At 37.9% G+C, this 23,722-nt stretch overlaps 1 long non-coding RNA gene across 1 annotated transcript; it reads left to right on the forward strand.

Annotated features, from left to right (window-relative positions):
* Positions 1 to 964: 964 nt before the first annotated feature.
* LOC308626990 lies at positions 965 to 22,459 on the forward strand. Its single transcript, XR_014017335.1, has 3 exons — positions 965 to 1,331; positions 17,671 to 17,796; positions 20,837 to 22,459. It is a non-coding gene; the product is annotated as an uncharacterized lncRNA (long non-coding RNA).
* The last annotated feature ends 1,263 nt before the right edge of the window (positions 22,460 to 23,722 follow it).

Consider the following 23,722-nt stretch of genomic DNA (forward strand, 5'->3'; position numbering starts at 1 on the left):
TTCACATTACTTTTGGTTTATGTCATAGTTTATGAATAGCCTATAAGAGCAAACAGACTATGACAAATCTTACAACCACATTTTTTGCTTTGAAACATATTGTAATATGTTTAGAGGCAACTCATTACCAAGTTATATTCATTTTTATTTAAGTCATGGAAAATAAGTGTACTTGATGCAAATTTATAGAATCAAGATTAACATTAAGAAAGAATAAAAATATCCCATAAGACTCAGAGTATTACTGATTTTTTGTTTTATGTGTTTATTTTTAAACAAGTTTGCATTTTGAAAGTTGAGATCATTTTATACACACTGTTTTTTGTTTGCCTTTTTTTTTAAACCTAACTATACAATGTTATTGAATATTCTTTCCAGTCGTGGTTTAATGGTTGCATAGTCTTCTATTACATGTATGCAATACTTTGATTCTTTTAACTAAGTTCCTCTTGTTGGAGATGTATATAGTTTCCAATTATTCAGTGTTTCAGATATTACTGATGCAATACTCACTTTTGTATTTAAATAATTTATGCATCTCTATTTCCTTAGGGTAAATACTCAGACGTGGAATTCCTGGGTCAAAGAGAATTTTAAGGTTTTGAAATGTTGTACCTGTTAATATTCCCCATAAGTGTAGAATTCACATTTCCTTACATACTAATAGCAATGGATATTAGGGCTAAAAATTTCCTCTCTAGTAAACCAACTGTGGATATTATTATTATTACTTTTGAATCTCTTTATTTGTGTATTGAAAGAACAAATACCTCTGTGGGAACGCTATGCCCAGGCAGTTTAATGATTTATCAAGTTTACTTTGGGCCAGTATTGATCACTCTTTTGTGAAAAGAGGTTCTTAAACTAAAAACAAACAACAAACCCCCTCTTCACATAGCATGGCTGCATTTTCCCTTAGTAACAAGGTTCAGTGGACCCACCACGGTCCAGCTGCTGCTTTGTCTCCTCGACGTGAGGCTTTAACTATTGTCCAACCAGAAGAGGAGAGGATCAAAGAGTGGGGTGTGAACCAGAGAAACTCGCAGGAATCCTTCCAGAGCCGCTGTGTGACCCTCCCCTGGACGCTGGGAGGTTTGTGAGGACCAGCTCCGTTCCTGCCGATGCTCTTTGGTCGGAGTTTCCAGGGTTCAGGACCTCACCCACCGGGGCCAGGCTCCTGCCAGGCAGTGGCTGTTTCCCGCTGACTTTGGGGGCAAAGGGAGGGGACCCCTCGAGGTCCGGCCCTGCCCCGCGCAGCTATGGCTCAGCCGCATAACGGCCCCTCAACTTCCTCAAGCCCGATCCAGGCGAGCGTGGGAATTATTATCGAGGTACATTATTTTCGTAATTTACCAGAACAACAAACTGTGGCCGAAGTTTCAAACTTATTTCATAATATTGCCTCCAAAGGTTCAAAGAACCCTTCATGAGGCACATTTACCTTTTAAAGGTAAATAGCACTTGAAAGTACAGTGCTCATCTTTTTAACTCTCCCCAGATTCCTTCATGCTTTCCTGTGGGTATTCTTCAAATGTATTAACCATTGTTTTAAAGCCTTCATCCATTCTATGCATTTGCCTGGACTTCAGCAATGTTTGAAATGAAAAGTCTGAAATGTTTGGCGTATACTGTGATTTTTATATAAGGTTCACCATCTCCATATATTTTATTTTTTTTTATGGAGATGGTAGATTCTGATTCTGGCTTTGTTTTTATTTTTTATTTATTTGTTTATTTGGCTGCATTGGGTCTTAGATGAGGCATGCAGGATCTTCGTTGCGGCTTGCAGGCTTCTCTCTAGTTGTGGCTCATGGGCTCCAGAGCACCCGGGCTCAATAGTTGTGGTGCGTGGGCTTAGTTGCTCCAGGGCATGTGGAATCTTAGTTCTCTGACCAGGGATTGAACCCACATCATTGGAAGGCAGATTCTTAACCACTGGACCACCAGGGAAGTCCCCATATATTTTAGTTTACTCATGCTGTAGTATTTGAAGAGATACAATAGTATTGTATTTGAAAACTCAGGCTCTTGGGTCCTGCCTGGGTTTACACTCCTGACTTAGACACTTACTTGTTGTGGATCTTGGGCGAGTTACTGGGCTTTTCTGTGCTTCAATGTCTGTGTAGTTAGAGTGGCTCTAATAATAGCAATTTGCTACATAGGATTGTTTGGAGGAGTGGATTACTTAATATGTGTAAAGTGCTGAAAGGAATACCTGGCGTATTAGCTGTTATTGCTATTGTCGTATACTGGATCAATAATTTTAATTTTAAACAGAAAATATAGATATTACACTCACCCCTCCCACAAGAAGCATGAACTGCTCATTTTATTAATATAAGTATCATATACGACAATGGAACGTACTGGCAAAAGCTGACTAAAAAAATTATTGGCTTAGGTTTAAAGATGAAATGAAACCTGGAATAGATTTGTCTTTGTCCTCACATTTTAAGGAGGATGTGAAGACAAACAGGGAGAGAAAACTGGCCCTTTTCAGAGCAGAGTCAAGGCCATCAATACAGTAGTGAGGATGGCACACAAGCAGTCACAAGTGCAATGTCCATGATGACAGAGACAGAAAGTTCAGGAGGAAACTGCACATGAGAGATGTCTTTTGGAGAATGGTATCACAACTAGTAATAATGTGGCCCAATGAGTATGTCAAATTCTGCCCAATAAGATCGGCCACTCTAACCTGGGCAAGGTGCAAAGAAGTGTACTGAGAGTCTAGACATCCTCTCTCCAGTACGGCTTCAAGGAGTCCAGAAAAGTTCTCCCCTCTTGGACTGAGGCTAAAACTTGAGAAGGGACTATGAGCCTCACCATCCTCTACTCCAAGAATTTGTAACTTAGCTTTGAAAGACTGTAATCCCCTGAGAGCCACGGCCTGGCCACCAGAGATTTACTGCTCACAGCACAGACATATTGAAAATTCTCAGTCTCTTCTTTGTGCCAAGACAGTACAGAAAGTCATGAATGATGCAAGGTTCTGAGCGATGTCCCATGACTTTTGTGTAGCTTCGAGTTTTCTGGTGTTTAATTTCTGCTGTCATGGAAACTGTCCTGAAGAGCACAGACTGTCGGTGATTTCCTGCAGGCAGAGTGACAACATATCTAAGAAGAGTGGTACTGTCTCTATTACCGTCAATCAATATTTATTGGATTCCAGCGGCCACATTAAGCGCTTGCACTGAGATTTGCCCCGAGTTTACACATGGTTGAACTCAGACACAGGAGGTCAGATGGGTGAAGCAAGGAAGCTCCAGAATACAGCCAAGAATTAAGGCTATACATTCCGTAGAATTAGGGCTTTCATGACTGAATCACTAGGGTCTTGGTGAAAATTTTAAAGCAGTCTAAATGTCAAAGAGCGAACCAAAGGAATTTAGGTTCCATCAGAAATAGTAACATTGGAATTATGTAATTTTAGAATATACATGTTTGACAGACTCATTTTTCTTGATGTTCCTTATAGTCTTTTCTATATGATATTTAGATTCCTATTCCAGTCCTATTCCTATATCCTTTTGCATTTCTGGAGTCTTTGTTATTTACCTAGTGTTTTGCAGAACCACTCAGCTTGAAGCATCTGTAAGTTAGGATAAAGTTTCTGGATCAACTCATTCTGTTGGGATTCATGTCTTAATTATTTTGCCTCTGTCATAAGTAGTTTCCCCACCTCCTCACCCTCTATTTCTGTATATGGCCAGTTTGCTGGAACAAAGTTTCCCTAGGCAGCCTCAGATGTGCCTTTTAGTCTTTCCTTAAGTTACTCCCTTTCTGAACTTATATCTTAGCTCCCGTAGTTCACATCTCTTGGCTCTACTGCTTTTTCTGTTTCTTCTCCTATGAGCAAAGAAAAATTAAAACAGCATCAAAACTCAGTATCAGGCTCTTCCCACACACTCCCTGCTCCTCTTGTCTAGAATTTTCTCCCCTTTACTAACTTTACCTTCTTGGTCCTGACTATTTTGATTCTGGAAGAGTTAAAATGCCTCATCTTCAGTGAAGCTTTACTTCATGTCCTAACGTCTAGTTATGAACTCCCTCTCTGTTTTCACTACACTTAAAACAATGATTCAGTTACAGTGTTTAACTCCTTATATTGTACCTACTTTTTTAAATGTCTGTCTCTGCACTTCCCTGAGAGTTCCTTGATTGAAGTGGCTACATCTCATTTATCCTGGCATCTTCTGCTTTAAGCTCAGAAGTTGGTATCAATGCAGATAAGTTTATTAAAATGAATGAACAATAAGGCATAAGATTTAACAAAGAAACCACTCTTTATAACCTTACTGTTTTGTTCCTTTAGAGTAATGTACTACTTTATGTCTATAATCTACTAGAGGGCAGGAGCTAGAGTTAAAAATCTCCCTCTTGTTGACTCTATACATCAGCATAAGATACATACTGAACCGACTTTAGTTTATATTGTCAGTTTACATAACATTGAGTTAAAATTGTTACACACTCACTAGATAATGCCGAGATCCACCAAATGGTTCAATGACTCCAATTATTGGCAGCCAATAGTGACATTTGCAGAAGCTGTGAAATACCACTGTTGCATCAAGAAAGCTTGACGACAAACATCATACCACTGCATTCCAGTTTTTATGGAAAAATGGAAGTTTTGGAGGTGGAGTACAACAGTTAATGTTTGGGGGCATTCTGCTAGCATCTGAATGACAATACCCTTGGTTATTCTCCACAATTAGCTCATAGGTAGGTTTTTTAACCTCGTTATCTTTTTCATTTTTCAAATGGGGAAACTGAAGAAACATGTGCATGTGTTCATCTGTAACAACTGTTATTGTTATTGATAACAACTGTTATTAACATTTTTAAAAACATCTTTGTTGGAGTATAAATGCTTTACAATGGTGTGTTAGTTTCTGCTGTATAACAAAGTGAATCAGCTATACATAAACATACATACCCATATCTCCTCCCTCTTGCATCCCCCTCTCACCCTCCCTATCCCATATTCTCTATTATAAGTATTTTGCTGGTACCACCATTTCAGTCCTTAGGGAAAACACTTAAAAACTTAAAAGAATAAATTTAAAAATTAAGGACTTCCCTGGTGGTCCAGAGGTTAGGACTCCACGATTTCACTGCCGAGGGTCTGGGTTCAATCCGTGGTCGGGGAACTGAGATCCCACAATCCACGTGGTGCAGTCAAAAGTAAATAAATAAAAAATAAAGGAAAACACTTAATGGAGGCATGATTGACATGTAAAGGGCCGTATGTATCTGTATGTATTTAACATATACAACTTGATGAGTCTGGGGGTAAGTATACGCCCATAAAACTGTCACCACCAGGGTTATAGACATATCAGTCACCTCCCAAAATTTCCTCCCACCTCCTTTCTTCTTCTTCTTATTATTATTATCATGATTTGTGTGTGTGGGTGGTAAGAATATGACATAAGATCTACCTTCTTAGAAAATTTTAAGCATACAAAACAGAATCATTAGCTAAGGACACTATGCTGTATAGTAGATCTTTACAACTTATTTTGCGTAGCTGAAACTTGTGCCCTTTGACCATCACCTCCTTATTTCCCATCCCCCTGGTCCCTGGCACCCATCCACCACTGTAGTCTCCGCTACTATGGGTTTAACTGTTTCATATTCCCATGTAAGTGAGATCATCCAGTGTTTGTCTTTCTGTGTCTGGATTGTTTCAATCAGCGTGGCTTCCAGGTCCATTCATGTTGTTAAAAACGGCAGTATTTCCTTCTTTTTTTAAAAGGCTAAATAATATTCCATTGCATGTATGTAACACATTTTTAAAATTTGTTTATCTGTCTGTGGACATTTAAGTTGTTCCCACATCTTGGCTGTAGTGAATAATGCTGCAGTGAACATGGGGGCCAGCTGTCTCTGTGAGACCCTGATTTTAATTCCTTTATCACCATTTTATTCTGACTAGAATATGAAAGGTAGAAAGTTTGAAATATTTTCTCAGTTTAAAATTATGTTTTCTTTCAACCTGGGGGTGTTTGAACCAAACAGCCAGACAACACAGAAAAAGGCAGCTTCTTCCATGTAGGTTGGCACTTAGTTGGACAGGTGGTGCTGTTGCAGAGATGAGTTGAACTGGGTAGTAGAAAGAGAAAAACAGCTTTTCAAATGTCTTATGCGTAATTTCATCATGTATTTGTGAGGTGTTGCAATACTCTAAGATAGCAACTATATTCAACTTATTCTGATGTAAAATTGAACAGTTTACAATTTAAAAATTAAATATAATGAGAAGTTATTTGCTATTTTGGCTTGTTTGCACCATTTTTACTCTTCACCTGGATAAATTAATGTGATGTTATATAGTTTGCTGATAAGAAATAAAGCTAGCGCCCAGAAAAAAATTCAGAATTAAATGGTAAATCTGTTTCTAATCTGTGGCTTAGTTACTGAGCCATGCTGTTTCCACAGTATATTTGTATCACAATCATTAGCTCTGGCATTTACATTTGTAACCCTACCCTTGTTTTGGTCATTATTTATAATACTGCTGAAATGTTCAAATCATAGCATTAAGTGAAATGGTATCAAGCTCCTAAAAATTTTACCCTTTACTTAAAAAAATTCTAAAGTCATTAGAAAAAAAAAGGTTTGAGCAAAATTTACAAGTACAGAAACAACTCTCCTTATTTCTTAAATCCTATGAAAGATAGTATTTAAAATATAGCTATTATTGTTGACTCATAAATGTAGTCTTTCAGATCATCATATTCTCCAGTTAAACATCTTCAAGAACTTTGAAATATATGTTTGTTGAATGACCATATTTTTTAACATATTGAAAGCACTCGTCACCATATTTTATTAATAGGTTCCACTATGTTTAATTGCCATGAAGACCCAACTGCTCTTTCTCTGAAACCTGCCAGAAGATTCATTATGGAGCCCTTTCTCTTAATGCCTTTGTCCCCTTTCTTTCAATTATATAATTCTTTAGATAATAATTCTTTATATAATTCTTTAGCATGTACCATCTTCCTGTTGACACGAGGTGGTTTTAAGAATTTGATAATTTGAACAAAGGACTGTTTTCTTTTCTTTTTTCTTCCCCTCCCATCTCCCTGTTTTCTCAAGTGACTGCCAAGCAAGAATAGCTATGTCTTAGGAAGAAAGGAAAATTGATAAAAAATTATTATTAATCACATAGGCCAAAGGGCCTATGAAAAACATATGAGAGTTGCACACAGAGGATACTCAGAAGTACAGCATCATCCAGCTGTAACTGGTAAGCAATTGGTGTGATTGACAGAGGAGAAAACTCTATCATATGAAATGGAAATTTTCCTATGGTTAGTCTTCAACTATAAAAATAAGAAAAATTCATACTATATATGTCACTAAAATCATGATAAATGACACTGAAACTTATCATAAGCTTATCAAAGTATCATAAAAATAATTGCAACCTAAGTAACATGCATTCATAATCCTTCCTTCATTCAATTAACAACTGCCTAAGAATGCCTGCTATGTGTCAGAAATTGTCTTAGGTATTGAGAATAGAGTGCTGAGTTAGATGGACAAAGTCCCTGACTTTACAGAGCTTAGAGTACCGCTGTGTTTGAGATTATATGTTGATTTCCATGCCTTTGTCAGTATTTAGGTTTCCACAGTTGTATGTCTAAAGATACCTGGAATCTAAGATTTAAAGGGAACATTGACCTGCATCTAATTTAATTATCTAAGATTTTTCGATGATCTCTTGTGTTGATGAAAAATTAATCAGTTGATGTAAGAAAGAAATGGACAATTTTATTCGAGCCAAATTTGAGGATTACAACCTAGGAAGAGCATTTCAGAAAGCTCTGAGTCTTTCGTGTTTCCATACAAATGGTGAAAAATTTTTTTCTACTTCTGTGAAAAATGCCAGTGGTAGTTTGATAGGGATTGCATTGAATCTGTAGATTGCTTTGGGTAGTAGAGTCATTCTCACAATGCTGATTCTTCCAATCCAAGAACATGGTATATCTCTCCATCTATTTGCATCATCTTTAATTTCTTTCCTCAGTGCCTTATAGTTTTTTGCATACAGGTCTTTTGTCTCCTTAGGTAGGTTTATTCCTAGATATTTTATTCTTTCTGCTGCAGTGGTAAATGGGAGTGTTTTCTTAATTTCACTTTCAGATTTTTCATCATTAGTGTATAGGAATGCAAGAGATTTCTGTGCATTAATTTTGTATCCTGCTCCTTTACCAAATTCATTGATTAGCTCTAGTAGTTTTCTGGTAGCATCTTTAGGATTCTCTATGTATAGTGTCATGTCATCTGCAAACAATGACAGCTTTACTTCTTCTTTTCTGATTTGGATTCCTTTTATTTCTTTTTCTTCTCTGATTGCTGTGGCTAAAACTTCCAAAACTATGTTGAATAATAGCGGTGAGAGTGGGCAAACTTGTCTTATTCCTGATCTTAGTGGAAATGGTTTCAGTTTTTCACCATTGAGGACGATGTTGGCTGTGGGTTTGTCATATCTGGCCTTTATTATGTTGAGGAAAGTTCCCTCTATGCCTACTTTCTGGAGGGTTTTTATCATAAATGGGTGTTGAATTTTGTCAAAAGCTTTCTCTGCATCTATTGAGATGATCATATGGTTTTTCTCCTTCAATTTGTTAATATGGCATATCACATTGATTGATTTGCATACATTGAAGAATTCTTGCATTCCTGGGATAAACCCCACTTGATCATGCTGTATGATCCTTTTAGTGTGCTGTTGGATTCTGTTTGCTAGTATTTTGTTGAGGATTTTTGCATCTATGTTCATCAGTGATATTGGCCTCTAGTTTTCTTTCTTTGTGACATCTTTGTCTGGTTTTGGTATCAGGGTGATGGTGGCCTCATAGAATGAGTTTGGGAGTGTTCCTCCCTCTGCTATATATTGGAAGAGTTTGAGAAGGATAGGTGTTACCTGTAGTATAGTCTGAAGTCAGGGAGGAATCAGGCTCCCTGACTTCAGACTATACTACAAAGTACAGTAATCAAGACAGTATGGTACTGGCACAAAAACAGAAATATAGATCAATGGAACAGGATATAAAGCCCAGTGATAAACCCATGCACATATGGTCACCTTTGATAAAGGAGGCAAGAATATACATGGGAGAAAAGACAGCCTCTTCAATAAGTGGTGCTGGGAAAACTGGACAGCTACATGTAAAAGAATGAAATTAGAACACTCCCTAACACCATACACAAAAAATAAACTCAAAATGGATTAAAGACCTAAATTTAAGGCCAGACACTATCAAATTCTTAGAGGAAAACATAGGCAGAACACTCTGTGACATAAAGCACAGCAAGATCCTTTTTGACCCACCTCCTAGAGAAATGGAAATAAAAACAAAAATAAACAAATGGGACCTAATGAAACTTAAAAGCTTTTTCACAGCAAAGGAAACCATAAACAAGACGAAAAGACAACCCTCAGAATGGGAGAAAATATTTTCAAATGGAGCAATGGACAAAGGATTAATCTCCAAAATTTACAAGTAGCTCATGCAGCTCAATAGCAAAAAAACAAACAACCCAATCCAAAAATGGACAGAAGACCTAAATAGACATTTCTCCAAAGAAGATATACAGATTGCCAACAAACACATGAAAGAATGGTCAACATCATTAATCATTAGAGAAATGCAAATCAAAACTACTATGATATATCATTTCACACCGGTCAGAATGGCCATCATAAAAAAATCTACAAACAATAAATGCTGGAGAGGGTGTGGAGAAAAGGGAACCCTCTTGCACTGTTGGCGGGAATGTAAATTGATACCCCCACTATGGAGAACAGTATGGAGGTTCCCTAAAAAACTAAAAATAGAACGACCATACGACCCAGCAATCCCACTACTGGGCATATACCCTGAGAAAACTATAATTCAAAAAGAGTCATGTACCAAAATGTTCATTGCAGCTCTATTTACCATAGCCAGGACCTGGAAGCAACCTAAGTGTCCATCAACAGATGAATGGATAAAGAAGATGTGGCACATATATACAATGGAATATTAGCCATAAAAACAAATGAAATTGAGTTATTTGTAGTGAGGTGGATAGACCTAGAATCTGTCATACAAAGTGAAGTAAGTCAGAAAGAGAAAAACAAATATCGTATGCTAACACATATATATGGAATCTCAAAAAAAAAAAAAAAGAAAGAAAAGAAAGCTCTGAGAACTGTTCCACCCATTAGAAGTCAAGGCACAGTTAGAGAAGTTTTTTTGAGACAGAGGGCTGTACATCAAATAGTTTACATAATCCAGATCTAATCACCATGTGACCCCTTACACGATCAAGGAAGACCGTTATCTTTAAGGTGTTGTCTTATGGATGCAAGGAGAATGTTGTTCTTTATGGTTGGACCAGTATTTCTGCCCATGGGGGAGGTTTGGTCGATGCCTAATGCACATACCCCATGCAGAGTGGGGACAGAGGAGGCCAAAGGGCAGAGAAAATTTTTTGTTTAAATTTTTCTTGTCTTGCCATAAAATATGAATTTTATTTCACACTTGTAATCCCCCTCCACACCAAGAGGGGTTTCCCTTTTTATTGTTCAGAAGAGTATTTCTTCTGGATCTGAGAAATTAAAAAAAGTCTGCAGAAAAGAAGGAATAAGAAAAACCCAGTCATATTTACATTGAACTTAATAGCAAGGTATGCTAATGATGAGTGTGTTTTCATTGGCTTCTGCTTTAAATTCCTGATAATCAGGGCTACTGTTAAGACCTTTCTGAGAAAAAAGACCCTCCCTCCTTCTAATTATTGAGGATATGATTCTTTATCTTAGAGGGAACTTTGAGGGTGAGTCTAACACCAGTGCAGGATATCTGACAAAAGTCCATTCATGTTGAGTTTTTAAGTATCTCATGTGATGAAAGATTCATTACTTTCCTCTTTTAGAACACTTTTTGAGTCTATATTTTTGAACAATGTTCCTGCTGCTGTGTAAATTATTAAGGGAGTTTTTTAGGCAAATAAGCTAATAAATAACAAAAAATGATAATAATATCACACAGTTATCAATTAGTCTCATGATGTTCGTTTCAATTACTCAGTAGAATGACAGAAGACATACCTGTCCTCAAGACATCCTTACTCTACTGAGAGAACTGAGATAGGGATGCTGTAAAGATATAAGACCTCAGATGTTCTGTGATAGTAGAAAAGATGATTAGTGCCAATTACATTGGGTTACTGTGGTCACACGATAGCTCACTGAAGACATGAAATGTAACCTGACCTTTAAGGCCTGGGTAAGAACTAACCTGGTAGATTTTGAGGATGGTCAAGTTAGGGTAGAAATAGGGGAGTGAGAATGCACAGTAAGAATGGTCTGGCATACGATGGAGTGGCAGGGCTTAGCAAGTAGTTTATAGACATCAATTTATAGGTGCTCTTGAACATAAACCTATAGATAATAGAGAACTGGTGAAAGTTGTTGAAAACAGAAGATGGATGATGAATGAAAGTGACTTTAGGTCTATAAGATAAATTGTTATAGAGCTACACAAAAGGCTGGGTTGGAGGTAATCCGGGGGAGCTGGAGTGCTGCTGAGAGAAATAGCAGACAGGTTTGAGAGACATTAGGAAGGAAGCAAAAAGGATGTGGTGACTAAGCTGATGGATGTGGTGACTGAGCTGGTGAAGAATGAGATTTGAGACTGGTCAGCTGAGCACAGTCAAGGAGTTTACTCAGTCAACTAGAGGGAAATAGAAAAACTGCAATGAACCATTATTTCCTCTTAATAGGATTTTAAGAATGGAATAATAGGAATAATATCATGGGACAAGAAGCATGTTAATTAACATCTCTTCAACCTTTCCTGTTTTCTTTACACATTAGCTTTCTTTACCACTTGCTTCTTAACACAATTAGTAGGAATTGGGAAGCTCTGCTAAGATTAAGATTGTTCTTCTGACCTTAAACTGAACGTCATATTAGAAGTGTCTGTTCCAGCCCGTACAATGAGGCAGGTAGACAAACAAATGATTCTTGATGCTATTGTTCAAATGGCATACTCCATGGTTGTAAAGAATCATTAATTATCCATTCTGGAGACAGTCCTAACATTGTCTTCAAATAAGCCACTCATATTTTAATTAATGTGCAAAATGGTTTCTGACATTTGGCCAAAGCTCTATTTAAGTGGACCACACTCGGTTGCAACTCAGCCATGTGGGGAAGGACACGGTCTCGTCTAATCAACATTTTAAACCATACATAAGCAGTGAAGACTCAAATGAGGCTTTAAATGGCTGTCATTTTATTTCGATCCCAAAATTTATTTGAAAACTCACTGTATACTCTCACTTATCCTGCCAGGATGGTGAGTGGAGAATACACTTTCTAAAATGCATAGCTAAGTCATATGGACAGCTTATGCAAAGACACTAGAAAACAGTGCCTTTATAGAATTGTGAAATAAGCAGTGTTAATTTTTTTAAAGTTGAGCAACATTTTGGTGTTTGAGTTGCCTCTGAAAAACAGTTCTGACATATTGCATATGCTGTAACTGATAGCATATTATTTTATTTATTAAATTTTTTTTTAATTTTATTTATTTGGCTGTGCTGCACGGCATGTGGGATCTTAGTCCCCTGAGCAGGGATCGAACCCATGCCCCCTGCAGTGGAAGTACAGAGTCTTAGCCACTGGACTGCCAGGAAGTCCCCTTTTTTAAATAAAAGGGAAAGAATCATGTATAAACCTCTTAGAAAGTAAACCCATAATAAATTGTAGATTAAACTGTGAATAATGATAACATATATGATAGGCTTTTTAATATTGTAAAAATTTCATTTGTTTAGGAAAAAATCACCCTTTTGCTGATAATTTAAACAACAAAGCACTTCAATTGCAGAAATACTGGAAGATAATTTTTGATGACTGTTAATAAAATGTTCTCTCTTATGGTTCTTCCTTATTAAATTCTGATATATTAAAAACATCCACACATTACCAATCCCCACTTATAAAATGAATGCTTACCTTTTATCAGTATAAAAGCCACACAGATTTTATGTGGTATAAATATTAAACCTTAATTATATTTTACTTTATATAATAACAATGACCATTTCTAGTGTATTTACTATGTGTTAGATACTTTACATGCATTCTTTTTTTTAATCTTTACTATGATCCTGCGAGGCAGGTACCAACATTACCTCTATTTTATAGTTTAGGGAATTGATGTTGACAGAAACTAAGAAAACTGCCAAAGGACACACACAAAATCGGAGAAGCAGATGTAGAATCAAACTTCACTAGTCTGACTCTGCAGTTAATGCATTTAATACACTGAACTGTCCCCCTCATGCTAGTGATACTTTTCTCAAATTCACATTCCACACTAATAAAGGAGTTAGCCTTAATATTCCCTTTGAAAAAAATAGTTAAGGCATTTTTAAACCTTGTCCACACTAATATTCCCTTTGAAAAAAAATAGTTAAGGCATTTTTAACCTTGTAAAGATCAGAGATGTATGAAGGCAAATGTAAAGGGCATGAGTGTGTGTATGTGTGTGTGTGCGTGGGTGTGTGTGTTTGTTGTGGTGAGTAGGTGGCTACTAAGTGTTAGAAGTTGTGCAGATTTTTGCAAACTGTATCCAGTAACTCCACCACCCAGTCTTCAAATGCTCTCACTTCCTTTTCAGACTGTATTTAAAATTTCTTCCTTTGTATGAGCCAGCACATTATAGACTAACTCTGAGGCTTTTAAAATCTACTATTTATGAGAATGTAATCCCAAAAGAACGTATGTATTTTAAAGAATCAATTGTAACATTTAAAATGGCAAAGGGAAATGTATATTTTTTTAGTGACTTTTGAAATGACATTTAGAGCAAATTTAATTCAGAACACCATCTCTAAACTAGAATGAAGAATGATTTTGTTTGGTCATGTTCCCATGGAATTGGAATTTCCCCAGGCGAATTATTTTATAAAACAAATCCACGAGGAGAGAGGAATTATTCTGTCTTATAGTATTAAAAAAACAAAACAAAACATAGCCATCTGAGAGGTATAAATAGAAATTCAGGTATGTGCTTTCATTTGTATTTCTTACATGGCCAAATTTTAGGGATTGAAATGTCCTTGGTTCTTTGTTTAAAACAAACAAACAAATATATTGATTGTGTATATAGATTTCCAACAATAAACAGAAAACTATGGTAGTAAAAAATTAAATCAACTTGGATTTTCTCTCTCTTTTCTGTGAGTTCACTCCCTTTTTTTCCTGGAATGTTATCATAGAATTAAATTTGAATGTTCCTTCTAGATATGTCGGAAAATAAGAACTTGATGAAGAAGAAACTCTCAGGACTGGTGTAACAGATGCACGTATATTCTAGGAGAAATGGTAGGCTGTAATCCACCTGGAAGGGTTAAAGGGTTGTGGAAAGGCCTCATGTCTTTTTGCAAAGCTAATGAACATGAGGGCTTTAAGGTTTTCTGCAAAAGTGGAATTAGCAGGACAGAGGGCTTAGGTTATGTGCTTTTGGTGCATGGCATTAAGTGAAGATATATGTGGCTGGAGAAGATTGGAACTTGTGCTCTGGCTGGCTTTTTGAGTTGGTTTTGGGCCCCACTGAGGAGAGTTGGTGTGGCCCAAAAGCTAGAGAAACTGTTTCAGCGGAAAGTTAGTGCTCCCCTGGGGCCAGATGACAATGTGGGCACAGACTTGACTCCACCCACTTCCCACTGGAACCTGGAGCTGTTCTCCACCCCCAAGGCTGTTCTCTCATGGAGGGTCTGGAAATAATGTCCCCTAAGGAGCTTGTGCTGGCAACAGGGAAGTCTCTCAAGGAGCTTCCTGAGAACAGAATAGCATCCAGGTGAATCTGTAGCAGAAAAAACAAAAGGTGGATAGTGAGGTCACTTGAAATGACAGACTGAATTGATGGGCTGTGATCACATATAAGGCCCCCGTGGGGTCTACATGTGAGAGGGGGTCTCTTCACAGGAGGCTGAGGATTCCACATAAGCTGGTGGGAACTAGAACAGAAAAAGGATGTGCTAATTGTAATGTAAACTAATTGGGATAACGTATTCAGCTGTGAGTGCTGGGGAAGTTTGTGACACCTCTGGACTCCATAGATATGTGTGTTTCAAATTAAAATTTGACCATTTTGCATGCTATTTTTATTATTGGCATTTCCCATTATCATTATCTGTTTTCCAAAAGCATGATTTTTGCTGGTTACATAATATTCAATCGTATGGATGTACAGTTCTCTTAATCTTGGTTATTAGATTTGATTTTGATTTCACTGTTTCCAGTTATGTAAGTAACATTTATATATTTAATGACTTAAAAAGTGCTTTTTTGTTTATATCTATGTTATTTAAATGTTAATGTCATTCTGCCAAATACAGACATTTATTTTTTCCCTCTGACAAAACTGTGTCCAAAGCTTGCTGAAATCTCACGACTTGGCGAGCAGAGTTGATGCCTGAACCTATCTCTGGGCTGTGACTTGAGAGCTAACCACGTGCCTTCTCTTATGCAAATGAACTAAAAGCACATCTTTCCAAATGTGAGGAAACCATACTGGATGCCTTCAAGGTCAGACAAATGATGGGTATAAAGCTATAAGGGTGTTAATACTCCTAAAGGCATGGGAACGCAACTGAAAACACACACAGGTACACACATATACACACACTCCACACACAATCCTGAAATACAACTTTAGTGTGATGACCTTGTCTTAATGCATAAACTTAAAATATACTCTTATATTTCTCCCTTTATTTGGACTATTAAATTAACATAAAGAAATCAACAGTTTAATTACATGATTTTCCTCCAATTTTATAACAGGTATAGTTTAAGATTGTAGAATTTTGTAAAGATACATTTGAAAATGTGTTTCCTGTGTTTTACAAATTACTTTTTATGAATTACTATGTAATAAACATTTCTATAGTTATCAAAAATCTGTTCTACAAATCAAGTTGTATATTCTTTATTGTTAAAAAGTTATATAAGAAAAATTAGTTATATAATTCTTTCTGTGTTCACTCTTAGGAATATTAGCTAGTTTAGGATGCAGTTGTGGTAATCATTTTATCTCAAATGTCTAGAGGTATTTTCTCCCTCCAAGTTTAATATATCTGTCTGTTCTCTTATAGATATATTTTTTTTAATTTTGGTGTTTTAAATTTTATTGAGACTTGTTTTTGGGCCTGTGTATAGTCTAACTTGATGAATATTTTACTCAAAAAGAATGCATACTCTGCAGTCGTTGCATTTACTGTATCAACCAAGACAACTGGGGCAAGTTGGTTGATATGTTGCTTCAGTCTTTTACGTACTCACTGATTTTGTTTCCTTGTTTTATCAGTTACTGAGAGAGAGTTGTTAAAGTCCCTAACTACCATTGTGGTTTTGTCTGTGTCTCCGTTTAATTCTACCAATTTTTGTTTCATGTATTTTGAAGCTCTTTTTTTAAAAAAATTTTTTGCCCACACTGAGTTGCACCATGGAGTCCTAACTACAGGATGGCCAGGGAAGTCCTGAAGCTCTGTTTTTCATGCAAAAGCATTTGGGATTGTTACATCTTCTCGATGAATTGACCCCTCTACCATGATGAAATGTTCCTCTTTATTTCTTTGTTGTCTTTTTATTCCCTTTATTTCTAACAATTCTGGTACATCTACTTGGTCTGATACTAATATAGCCACACCAAATTCTTACGTGTAGTGTTTAAGCGGAAAATTTTTTTCCACCCTTTTATTTTCAACTTGTCGGTGCCTTATATTTATAGTGTTTTTTTTTAAAAAAAAACAGTGTATAGCTGAATATAGCTCTTTTATATCTAGTGTGAAAACTCTTCCTTAAATTGGAGCATTTAGTCTATTAACATTTAATATAATTATTTGTATATCTCAGTTTGTCACTGTTTTTATTTGTATCTCCTTTCCTGTCTTCTTTTATTTACTCTGCTGAAATTTTAGCTATTATGCTTTGTGTTATTTTTTGGTGGTTGTCATAGAGATTACTATGTGTATATCTATAGCTTATCTGCAAATAGTATTAGTTGAACAATGTAGCAAACTTCACAATATAATTCTCTTTACCCTCTACCTTCCTCTGTGTTCTTATTGTTATATATTTCACTTCTACTTATGTCATAAACCCAGAATATATTATTATTATTGATTTACACAGTCAGGAGTCCTTTAAGGAAATTCAAGTGTGTGTGCATAGATAGATACTTTTAAAAAATGTTTTTTATGCTCAACTACTCTGCCCGCCCAAGAGAGCCAAGCATCTCACAAGACAGTGGTTGTCAACTCTGGTTGTACCTTATAATTACCTCTGTGGGTGGGACACTGACTTTGCCGTTTTTAAAAGCTCCTTTGGTCTTTCTGTTGTGTGTCCAGAATTAACAACCATCAGGGATTTTTAAGGGTACCATCTTTGCTCTCTGAGTTTCCAGCAATCATTGACAAATTGTTCTCACAAGACTTGTCTAAAACTTTATACTTCAAAACTTCTCATAGTAAAATAAATACTTATGATGGAAGGAATGGTTCTAAACACCTGATGATGCTTACCTTATAAACACCTAGAATTTTATTATTTCCTTCCCACTTTACTTCTCCTTCCCTTTTCTTCTACAGATCCTGTGAGCCTTGCCGATTGCCCCTGCCTTCAGGTTGGAGCAGCAACCCTGATTAGAGAAAGAAGTGTTAGCAGGAGATGCAGAGACACCTTCTGATGACTAAGAGTTGCTGCAAATCTGTCAGGTCTGACAAAGACGGGTTCTTGGAGGTGTTTGAATTGACTCTGAGTTTCAAGATTCTCAAATTCAGAATCCTCTCAAGCTCACATATTCAAATCCACAGGTTTGCAATAAACATGAATTTCCTCTCACTAGCTTCCTGATGCCCTGCTTAGTAATGGAATCTTGACTTGAAGTCTAGCCTTCCTGAGAACCAATCCTACCAAGATCTTGACCACCTACTGAGGGAATAAGGCCCAATTCTGCTCTTCTTAGCCTCCGCTCAACCCCTATCCCTAACCCTGACTCCCTCAGGCCTTAGGGGGCAGGCGTCCTACTGCCATCAGCCAATCAGAATGGCTGCCTGGCTTCCAGGATTACTGTCACCCTTTACACCTCTTCCTTCACTGCATTCTGCCCACTGGATCTCCTCTCTACATGGTATTCTCTCTAAAACCAAGTATAAGCTTGCCCAGTTCTTTGAATACCATGAACTATTGCATATCAAACTTCAGTGTACATGAAGATCAATGGGAATTATGTTTGTTAAAATGAAGATTATAATTCCCTAAGGCCTGCGGGGGGCGGCAGTGGATGAGATTTTGCATGTCTAACACACACTCAGTTAATAACTCTGCTGCTTGTCTATGGACCAGACTAGTAACCGTAACACATTAGCTTGCCTGATTGTCCTCTCCAGCCTGGTATCTAGCACCTGTCTCAGGTGCCTCTACCCTCCCAACCCCTTGGAGATGTGGAGCTGAGGACCTGGCCTCAACAATGACAAAACCTAGGTATTAATGAATGCACAGCTTTATCTCATTGCTCCAAGATGGCCACTACATTTGGCAGGAATTGGTGTTACTCATCTTTTCATTTGGCTAAGGGAAAATTTCTGCTAGATAGGAATTTCAAAAGTCACCTTATTTATCCCTTTCTTCCCACCAACAGCTACCTCCAAACTGGCAGACTCTCATAGGAACAGGCTGTCACCTGTGATAGCATTGGTGACAAGAACTGGGGGTTCCCTCTTCTTGTCCTGCTGCTTCTTCATTTGTGAAAATTGTAGAGAGGCATTTCTCCATCTTCAGCACCTCACACCACCTGCACTCAGAGAAAGAAATTGTCACTTGCACATAAGACAAGCCCAGTACTCTCCCTGTGGTTACAGAAAAGTGTTATATTGGGTCAATGAACCACTCTGTGGGGCTAGGGGTCAGGGTCAAGGAATTTTTGCACCCCATGAGACCGTCAGTGTCCCCAAAATCTATAGTTAAGGAACACAGTGCTTGCTTGCTTGCCAGCCACTGGTTACTTTAAAATCTCCAATGTTGTAAAAAGAAAGTTAGATAACTTGTGGGTTTATTCCCAGCTGACTTTTTTTTCTCTTTTGAAAGGAAAAGTAGCAGACCCTAGTGGATTAAGAAAACACTGGAGAACAGCAAGCCATGCAACAGCTCAGCTGCCTTTCTCTGTGTGTACACATTTCTCTTTTCCCAACAGCAGTGAGAGAACCATGCCATCTGAAATAAAGGCTTAGCTGAAATGGAGGATTAGAGTCCAGGTTTGAGAGAGGCCCCTGAGGCCTCCAAGAATTTGCCCAGTTAACAGCTCTGCATTTGCAAGGGACTGTGACAAGACTGATAGAATCTGTGACTGCTTTAGAAAAAATTCTCCAAGGAAAAATTATATTTCTGCTTTTATTCATGTTTGGTTTAAAAAAGTAAAAATGCTATTAACCATTTTTCTCCATACTGACCTTGACTAAATTCTTCCTCCTAGCATTAACCTTACTGTTCAGACTAGTTTAAATACTTAAACTAGTTCTTGTTCTATTGCCTCCTGCAAGCATATATATTTATATATAGGTGTTCTTTTACATTCTCTGATATTTCAGATGTTCAAGAACTTCAAATCCTTCCTAGGCATCCTAGACTATATTGAATAAGCCCCGGCTAGTGACATTTTTCTACCACCTGATAGCCATCCTTCACCTCTGGGCGTGTGTTTACAGTTAGACAGTGGAGGTCTGACAGAGCCCATCCTACTTTAGATAGATAAATCTAAATTACTTGGTTCACATCAACCAATTATGCATTAAGCATTTATCAGGTGCCTTTTTGTCAGTCACTGTGCTAAGGGTGAAGATGGGGGAAGAGGGGCACAAAATAAAAAAGACTTTATTTCATTCGTGACTCCCATGAACTCACAATCTATTGTTGAAATCAAAAGGCCAATAACAGCCTAGTATAAAGTTTAGGTCTTTCACATTTCTTGGCTGTTCTTTTTTATGTTGCTAACACTCATTTTCTTCATAGTTTATATCACTGTTGCATTTTACCACGCTTTTCCAGCTTTATTGTGGTATAATTGATAAATAAAATTGTAAGGTATTGTAAGTGTACAACAGGTGATCATTTGAACACTATGGACACAGTTAGTTTTAACTTTTTTCTTAAATATCAATGAGATCTACTCATGACCCTGTATGTGCTACAATTTCATTTATCCCTCATACATATATACATATATGTATATGTACACACTTACACATGTCTTTCAACATAAAAAAATCACTGTATCTCAAGATAGCATATATCATTAGAGTTATGCAAATATTTTATCTAACTTCTATCTGGCATTTAACATTAACTTGTATCTGGCATGATTTTTTTTTTTTTTTTTTGCGGTACGTGGGCCTCTCACTGTTGTGGCCTCTCCCGTTGCGGAGCACAGGCTCCAGACGCGCAGGCTCAGCGGCCATGGCTCAAAGGCCCAGCCGCTCCGCGGCATGTGGGATCCTCCCGGACCGGGGCACAAACCCGTGTCCCTGCATCAGCAAGCGGACTCCCAACCACTGCACCACCAGGGAAGCCCTGGCATGAATTTTTGACGTTCAGTTCCACTGTGTGACTTATAAGCTGTATCAACAACCACAGTGAAGAAAGTCGTGTGTGTAGGGGGTTGCGCAGTTGGTTGTTTTAAGAAATCAGCCGTACGTAGAATAAGGTGAATAAATACGTTCATGAAATGTCTTTCTCTTTGAAACTGAATTCCTCTTCCAGGTGAGAAAGCATCCGAGAGTCCCTGCCACCAGCTTCAGAAGCACTAGCAGCGTCGTCAAGGGGCCGCACAGTGTGGGGAAGCTATCCATCCTGGACTCGCATCAGTCCTGGTTTGTGCTGCACTTCTCTGGAGCCTCAGTTTCTTCTCTCATTAAACGTGGACAGTAGGTATAACTTGCAAGGTTTTTGTACTGATTAAGATGTTGAGCTGAATAAGAGTCTGGGAAGGCCTCCCTAGAAGTTTGAAAAGTGCTGAGCCGTCAGGATCTCCTAAAACTCATGAGATGTGCTTATAACTGGGTGTGGGTTGTGCTGCCCTGGTCCTCAGGGTGCTGGGAGCCTGGAGAGAGTTTGACATGTGAACCATGAACGAGAACCTGGACTCTCCATCCACCACGCAGATGGGGCTTCCGGGCAGTCCCTTCCCTCCCAGGGTGTGCCCGCCCTTCCCCTCTGCACCCTGTACTTCTGTGTTTGGATCATTTCCCCCCTGAGCTTTATTTCAGTCCCCAGTTTTGCTCAAGTTGTTTGGTTAACCTGTAGCTCATTCACTAATACAGCTATTTTCTAATTAATAGTTTTCATACCCATCAACCCATACTTAAAAACAGGATAATCACAGCCCTCGTCAAACATAAAAGGAATCATTGCAAATTGATAGAAAGAAAGCACATTGGTAGAAAAAGAGGGCTTGGCCGGGCTGAGAATTTTCTCTTTGGTGCTGGCCTCTTGAATCACTGCTGAAATCGCTTGCTGTAGGACGGTCCCTCCGATTCCCACACTCTGATGGCCTCAGGTCCCTGACGGCCACAAGGTAACCAGGGACACTGACCTAAGGCTGGGATGAGTTTGACGTGGGTGGAGTGCAGGAGAGGATTCCTCCACATGCTCGCTCTCTATTAGGCTACCTGAGGGTAGAGAACACGTTCTCTCCCCGCCTCCCTCCTTCACGCTCTTCATTCCTTTCTCTGAAATTCTCATTAAAAAAACCATAATCGAGGTGATATTAAGTCATTTCCTATCGCAAGAAACTAAAACATACACATAATGAGAAGGAAGCTAGTTAGAAGGTTGTACAAGCCGTGGCTTTACAGACAAAAATTTTAAACGCTGTTTTGCCCCTGCATAGAAAAATTAACCACATGGATGTGAAAACATGCTTTTCCCTCTCTCTCCCCAATCTTCTGCAGCCCTCCTCCTCACCCAGACCTTTAGAAAGAAAACATAATGGCGAGGTAGATAAGGAGGCAGTCAGCACTGGAATACAAGAATTTGTGGGGGTGCTGCAAGTGGGGCTCTGACATCACCAAATTCTCAAGAAAAACACTGCTGATGAGATTTTCCTCTAAGAAGGTGAGGGGGAGGAACCCAGCATATTCCAGCACCCGGATGTCCTTATGTGCCCCTGTGTGCTCATAAGTGGACAGGATCTGAAAGACAGAAAGGAGAAACCAGCATGTGTTACCGGCATCACGATGGATAACATTTTCAGTAACTAAGTACTATCATTTGAGAAATGTGATTTTCAAAACAAGACTATTAAAATTGAAGAAAATATTCTAAGCTGGGGTTTGTAAGTAAGTACTAAAGGCTAATTGGCAGTAGCATTTAAATTACATTTTTGTGGTGTACTTTTTTTTTTTTTTTTTTTTGGGGTACGTGGGCCTCTCACTGTTGTGGCCTCTCCCATTGCGGAGCACAGGCTCCGGACGTGCAGGCCCAGCAGCCATGGCTCACGGGCCCAGCCGCTCCGCGGCATGTGGGATCCTCCCAGACTGGGGCATGAACCCGCATCCCCTGCATCGGCAGGCGGACTCTCAACCACTACGCCACCAGGGAAGCCCTGTGGTGTACTTTTAATCTACATAAGAACCAGTGAAACTAATTGATGTCAGAAATGGAATCCACATTCATGTTTTAAAAGTCAAACACAATCATGCATATCTGAAATTAACTAAACAAAATTTGAGGTAGGATGAAGTGAATTTTTTTATAAAGGAAAAACACTTTTACTCAAAAATCCTAAAAATAATATATACATATATATATATATATATATATATATATATATATATATATAGAGAGAGAGAGAGAGAGAGAGAGAGAGAGAGAGAGAGAGAGAGCCAACCCAAAACCAACCTTAAGATATTGAACCACTTTCATATTGACGTAGAGGCATATGTGTATTTATTTGTTTATATGACTTTTTTTAATCTGGATGAATGAAATCGGTAAACCTGGAGAGTTTATAACAATGCAATGCATTTGCAGTACCTGTTGCCATGGATACAATCATTGTCCCTGATGGGAACTATAAAAATGGCCCAATCATGCTGAGAGACTATACACTGTTACCGACCACTACCTACTTATACAGTGTTTGTAATTTATACTGTTTCACATACATGATTTGGCTTTATGTAAAAATACTTTAAATTAAATAGCTACGGGTTTCTATCACTCTGGCTTTTGTAATGTAGAATAAAAAAATCTACCAAAAGCAGCCTTCTACGCGTGTAATATTTGCTGAACTATTCTTCATTTTGTTTGAATTTTGCTCATAGAATGGTGGTTTCAATGTATTTGTTTTATAAATGGCATTTCTTCTCAAGGAGATGACATCCTCTTAATGTTTGAAATGCTAAGTGTGTGATTTAGCCCAGTTATTACTGTGAATCAATATAGTTTTACCTGTAGAGTCTTAGACAAGTTACTTAGTCTCTGAGCCTACTTTACACAATATGTAAGGCAGGGATAATAACATTCCCAGCTCATACATGTTTTGTGAGCATTAAATGAGATAATCCATGTGAGTGCTGAACACAGTTCCTGGCTCAGGGCAAAATTCAATAACTGCTAGCGATTAGTATGAAACGAACTGTTGAT

This window comes from Mesoplodon bidens (genome assembly GCF_964165515.1).
Source record: "Mesoplodon bidens genome assembly, chromosome: 13".
Taxonomy (NCBI): Eukaryota; Metazoa; Chordata; class Mammalia; order Artiodactyla; family Ziphiidae; genus Mesoplodon; species Mesoplodon bidens.